We start from the raw sequence: 7,020 nt of genomic DNA on the forward strand, positions 1-7,020 counted from the left end.
TCCATAGATGGCATTTTCAGGTGACTCAACCCTGTACCTAAGCTGAGTTACAACGGATCAGTAGGACTAAGCCAACTGGAAAAGGGCAGCAGGGAGTGTTTGGAAATATCTGGGGCATGTTTTAATTGTCACAGTGTCTGAAAGTGGGTTCCTACAGGCAGTCAGTGGGCAGGAGCCAGGAATGCTAAACTGACGGGAATGCACAGGATAGATTTACACAATGGAGAATTGTCCCACCCAAAATGTCTATCGTGCCATCATTGAGCAATACAGGATGAAGCGGGATGTATGCAAGTGGTAGGGGTGGGGGCGGAGCAGGTGTCGGGTGAGTGATACTGTTACCTCAGTGAAGCCTAGTGGTTTGAACTTGAACGTGGGAACACTGGAGAATGACTGAAGAAGTCAAAGTCAGTGTAGTCTCCCAATGGTGGATGAAGGAGAGATGGGGCAGAGGGCAAGCAGGTGTCCCAGGCAGGAGATGGCTGCGATGACTAAGTGACGAAATGATCAAACCTCAGCCAAAGCCACGGCAAAAGGGAAAGGGCAGAGGGGATGGGCTTGAGAATCCTAAGAATCATCCTACACCTCAATCCCCTTCCTCCCATTAGTCACTGGGAGGTACTGTCTGAAGACAGCAGATTTGGCTGGCTATCGGAGCTCCCAGGTAAGCCTTGTAGTGTCCCCAAACCAGCACATTTTGTTAACACTCTAAACATTTATACAGACTGACACACCTCCAAACCAGAATGCTAATTTATTTATCAACAATGACAATATTCAAGTGCCAAGGGCATGAACCTAAGCACTTGGGCAGATCAGTGCATGGCCCCTGTAAGTAATCCACCTGAGAAGTAAATCTAAATCAGAAAGCAGGTGTGTTAAGCCTGGATCAGAGTGCGGGACTCAGCTATACAATCTGAGTGCTTAACACATTAATCTCACTGCTCTGACCATGTTCTTGGTTTAAGGAGATCATTCTCAACTCAGACCTTTTTTTTTTCTTCATTTTGGAAATTTTATGTTTTTCCATCTAATTTTTAATTGCAGTATAATGTTACACAGTGAAGCATATAAATTGTAAGTGTACAACTTGATGAATTTTTACATATGTATATACGTAACAATCCTGTAACCTTCAAGATATAAGACCTTTACAGTATCCCAGAGGCTCCCTCATGCCCTCTTCCATCTGTATAGCCCAAGGGTAATGGCTATTATGACCAATTTTACAATAGATTATTTTTGCCTCTTTTTGATTTCCTATAAATGAAACTATACAAGACAATTTTTGTGTGTGTGTATATTAGGACCCTGGTGATTTTAGGAGTATTTCAATGAGAGAGTAAGAGAGAGAATGCCAATGCTAGTGATTTGCAGAATGGATGGTGACAAAGAAGTAGACTCAATGAGTGTGAATATGTCTTTCTAATAGATCAGTGGTGAAGGTAAGAGGAAATAAAAGCCAGAAGATGAGCTTTTCCTTTTTATTTTTAAGATGGAAAGCATTGAAAAATCCAGATGGAATGGCGAGATGTGGGGGAGATGGAAAATGTTGATGATTCAGAGAGGGGGATACATGGTGGTTCAATTTCCCTCAACAGGAGGAGAACTGGCTTCAAAACACAAGTAAAGGAGGTATCTCTTTCTTTGGAACAAGAGGCATTGAGCAAAGAATGGGTGTAGGTGGAGAGATGCTTACAATTTAGTATGGAGGAAGTGGAAGGAGTTCTTATCAGGAGGTCTTTTCTTGGTAAAAGCCTCGAAATGTTTTTTTTAAGAATGGTGAGAGGTGGGGCCGGGTTGGGTCTGAGCTGAAAGGTGGAAGCTTTAGGACACCCAGTGCTGGACGCAGGATATTTTTTCACTGAGGCTGGAGATAATTAATCTGCCGTGGCTCCAGCCCATGTGTGTCTGTGGCCCCTGCAGGCTGAATAAAAGAACAGAGGTCAGGGACTGATTAAGACTGGCTCAGGGGTAGTCTTTGTATCTAGATACAATTCAGGGACGAATGGGCAAGAGGGTTACGAAGAGGTACAGAGAGGGGCTGAAGTGCAAAGTCATTGATCTAGATCTGAGAGGGAAGGAGGCGAAGCCCATTGGTATTCTAGAGATTGGGGGAAATGGAGAGGTCCTCAGATATAAAGCCTCAATGTGGTCGAAGAGTAAGAGGGCAAGATGCTGGATGGGCTGGAGCAGCTCCAGAAGCCAAGGTCCTCATGGATTTTTCCTCACTTTTCTTTTGGGAAAATATAAAACAGGGAGAATCCTATCAGTATTCCCCACATGCCTATCACTCAGCATCAACAACCACCGGTTAATGGCCAGTTTTGTTTCCTATATGCTCCCCAGTTGACTTTCTCCACACCCTGACCCTTTTCTCTGCCCCCTGGATTACTATGAGGTGATTTACAGAATCAGATTATTTTGTCTATAAATAACTCAATAAATATAAATGTAGGGACTCTTAAAGCTACTTAAATATGTTCATTATCATAGAACTAAAAATCAACAGTAATTTTCTAATATCACCAAGTACCCAGTGAATGTTCAATTTTCCGTTTCAAAATTTTTTTTCCAGTTGGTTTGTTTGAAAGAAGAGCCAAATAATGTGCACGGACTGAATTTGTTTGACTTGTTTCTTTTTAAATTCATAGAAGAGATACGGTTTATATAAAAGATTATATATATATTATATATTCATATAAAAGATTGTGTAAAATCTTTATGTAAAAGATGACAATGTAATCTATAGGTCCCCACCTCTGCCTGAGCTTCTCTGTCTCTCTTCTTTTGCTGTTTTTGTTTTAGAGAAACTAGGATATTTGTTCTGTTGTTCCTACCTTCTGGGTCTTGTTGATTGCATTCCTGTGGTGTCATTGAACATATTATCTAACTCACAGTTACATCTAGAAGTTAGGTGATATCGAAGCTTGATTTGGGGAGGGAGACAAGACTACTTCATAAATGGGGTTGTGACACTTGGGTACCAAAGTCTCCTAAACTGATGTCAGCCCCAGGGGTGAAAAGGAAAGTCTGTGAATTGGGACCACAGTCCTCAAGGAATGTGAGGATTAACCAAGAACTATGATGGACAACAAGAGGGGAAGGAGATGGTTCAAGGACATCCATGTCCTTCAAAGACAGTGATGGATAAGGAGCAAAGGAATAGAGAAAGGGCATCATGGAAACACAAGAACGTTAATTTCTACTCATTCCTGGTCCTGTGTAGGAGAGGAGTGGAAGAGGGACTCCTTTGCTTTGAGAAGAACCGCAGGAGAAGTGATGTTCTTGCTGGAAACTCAGGTTTCCACTGAGGTAAGGAGATGAGAGAGTGAAAAGATGGAAGGATAGAGAAGTTTCTTTATAATGGAAAAGAGCTTCCAGAGAAGGGCAGAGGGAGCATTATGGAGATGATTTGGAGGCACAAAACAATATTGGAATGGAAGCATGAGAAAGGAGAGGTGACTGGAAGAGCAGGGGTTGGCTTTGCATAATGGTCATACATTAAAAATATCAAGAATTCATAGATCACTTATATAGCACTTCCCAGGATTGTACTATCTCATTGAAATTTGAGATGGTTAATATTTTCATGCCCATTTTACAGATAAGGAAACTGAAGCCCAGAGGAACTAAGAAACTTACTTAAAATCACACAATCATTAGAGAGAAGATGGAGTATTTTCCCACCAGGACTTTGGCAAAAAGGTGTTTCTGTGTCAATGAAGGCAGGAGTACGGTGCTGTCTGACTCTCTTTGGCATTAATTTATTGCACTCTGCATTGTCATCTGTATCCTCTGCTGTTTAGAAAGATTATTAGGACATTTCTGTTAGGGCAAAAGTTTCTTACCCACGAGCTTAGTCTTAATTTTCTGAGGAAAAATAAGGTCCATATTGGAAAAATAGACCTCAGTATACTTTGAATTCCCAAAATGCTTAACCGCTCTTTGTTGGACAAACTTTCTCATCGAGGGTCAAGACTCAAATTGGGAGTGTGAATTTAGAAAATCTTACTAATTTAATGAGCCCAAAGCAGAATTTTCATCCACAGAGTTTGATGATGTTGTAAATTTTTATTCTTTCCATGACACTGACTCAATTTAATCAGATAAACCACATTTATGAAAAAATCAGGTGGAATAATGTGGTTTATAGAAAACACTGTCCATGCTCCAGCTGGTCCAACATATTCCCCACTGCCTTACTTACTAGAAGTGAGGCATTTTTAATATGAAAATGTTCCAAATTTGAAAAGCTAATGTGGTAAACTTTCTTTTTCATTTTCTGGTCTTTGCTCTCCTCCCCCTTCACCTGAATAGCAAAAATTTTTATTTTATTTTTTAATATTTTTATTGAGAAATAGCCACACACTACAGCCCAACCCTATTATACAATCAATGGCTTACAGTATCATCACATAGTTGTGTATTCATTACCATGATCATTTTTAGAATATTTGCATCACTCCAAAAAAAGAAGTACATCCCATACTCCTCTCATTGACCTACAGTATTTCAATTTACCCATTTTTTTTTACCCTTTATCTCCCCTTATTATTTATTTACTTTTTTTTTTTTTTTTTTTTTTTTTGCATGGGCAGGCACTGGGAATCAAAACCGGGTCTCCAGCATGGCAGGTGAGAATTCTGCCACTGAGCCACCGCCCTATTTATTTACTTTTCATCCTTATATTTTTTACTCATCTGTCCATACCCTTGATAAAAGTAGCATCAGACACTAGGTTTTCACAATCACACAGTCACAGTGTAAAAGCTATATAGCTATATAATTTTCTTCAAGAATCAAAGTTATTGGAACACGGTCCAACAGTTTCAGGTGCTTTTCTCTAGCCATTCCACTACATCATAAACTAAAAACGATATATATATAATTGATAAGAATAATCTCCAGGATAACCTCTCAACTGTGTTTGAAGTCTCCCAGCCACTGAGATTTTATTTTGTCTCATTTCTCTCTTCCCCCTTTTGGTCTAGAAGGCTTTCTCAATCCCATGATGCTGAGTCCCAGCTCATCCCTGGGATTCAGGTCCCATGTTGCCAGGGAACTTTACACCCCTGGGAGTCATGTTCCATGTAGGGGGGAGGGCAGTGAGTTCCTCTGCCAGGTTGGCTTAGAGAGAGAGAGACCACATTTGAGTAACAAAAGAGGTTCTCTGGGGGTGACTCTTAGGCATAATTATCAGTAGGCTCAACTTCTTCTGTGTAGGAATAAGCTTCATAGAGGTAAGCCCAAGACTGTAAGCTCAGCGTGTTGAGTTGGTTGTCCCTACTGCTTGCGAGAATATCAGGAATTCCCCAGATGGGGAAGTTGAATATTTCCTCCTTTCTCACCATTCTCCCAAGAGAACTTTACAAATAATGTTTTATTCTCTGCCCAATTACTCTGGGATGTATTGGGGCATCACACTAACCTATACAAACCAGCAAGATCTCATGCCTTAATCAAGATTCCATGTAATAATGGTGTTCAAATAAACTGACCATACAAATTAAATTAATGTAATAGCAATAATCTTAACAGAGATAAATTAAGCTTAATTTCACCCAAATTCCAAGTGATAAGGAGAGTACTGGATTTAGATTCCATACAGACTCATGCTATACATTGTGAGTTTAGCACTTCAGAGGCCTAAATCCCAGGGAGAAAAGATCTGTTAGATCCTTAAGTGATGAAATCTAGAGGCCAGTGCAGGTCAGTATAGGATCCAAAGACTAAGGAAGGGGTCAAGAAAATCAAATGAAAGCTGATCTCAGGTCCTTAGGGACTTAACACATGTGCTCTTCAATTCCATCCTGCTTTGGTCCACCACACCAGGTTTTGACATAAGATCTTTGGTTTCTTGTGTAAATTCCTCTGCAGAGGAGGTTAGCCCTGCTACTGGGGTGGAATTATATCCATCAAGTGAAACAGTACCTGCAAAACTAAATTAATGAGTGCCCCATATCACCTGAATCACGTGGTAGCACTTTATCATACCCTAAGGCAGAAGATGACACCCAAAATTCTCCCCTGACAAGGGCAAGGGTGGCCCATCCCCACCCCAATAAAAGGAAAGGAAGAAGCTCTTTTATTCCTCTGTTCCAGTGTTCCCAATAGCCACCCTTGACATTTTTTAAAACATCAATTTGGTAGAAGCTCCCCAAATAGAAAGGTTCTGTGGCACCTATATGCTTCAGTAGAATAGCATCTGAGGCAACTAGCTTTGCCATGATTGCCTGCTCATCAGTTTACTCCGTTCCCTGAATTCTAATTACTGGGTGTATATTGGGTGTATTATCTCCCTCCAGTCCTGATGTTGTGTTTCACTCATCAAAAGGGTTTCACTTCCCTGGTTTTCACCTGGGACTCCTGGGCAGGGTTCACTCCCAACCCCTGCCTCTTCTGGCCTCCTACACACTGCTCAGCTCAGCTCAGCTCAGCTCAGGTGCAGCCATGTCTGGGCCTGCCCAGGCCTAACTGGCTCTGCCAGGGCTGCCCCTTCTCTCTGCCCTACCGTAAAAGTTGGCCAGACCTTCTGCAAAAGTCAGCCAAGACAGAGATGTCAATTTGAAGACCAAAGGTGGTAAAAATATTGTGCCCCCCCCAAACAAAACCCAAAATAATACAAAACCAGACAACTCAACTCCAAGCCCTCAAAACCCACATTTTATCCTACAATTGAGAAAGAGATTCTTTTTTTATTTTGAATCTATAAAAGCAGTCTATAAGAAAAATGCAACAGAAGATAAGGGAATAGCCCTAAGTTCTGCCCCGGGCTGGCAAAGGAGCTCAGCTTGCGAGGATGTTTCTGCTTGTCCGGTAGAGAAAGGGAAAGCTTGTGAAAGAACACAAAGGGCTGCTTTGTATAGTGGAGGGGTGTGCATACCCGACCGTGTGCAGTGCTTGTATGTGTATATATGTGTGAATGTATGCGGTGTTTGTGTGTGTGTATGCATGAACGTGTGCAGTGCTTGTGTATGTGCCTGTGTGAATGTGTGCACTGCTTGTGTGTGTGCATGT

This window comes from Tamandua tetradactyla, chromosome 3, assembly GCF_023851605.1.
Source record: "Tamandua tetradactyla isolate mTamTet1 chromosome 3, mTamTet1.pri, whole genome shotgun sequence".
Lineage (NCBI taxonomy): Eukaryota > Metazoa > Chordata > Mammalia > Pilosa > Myrmecophagidae > Tamandua > Tamandua tetradactyla.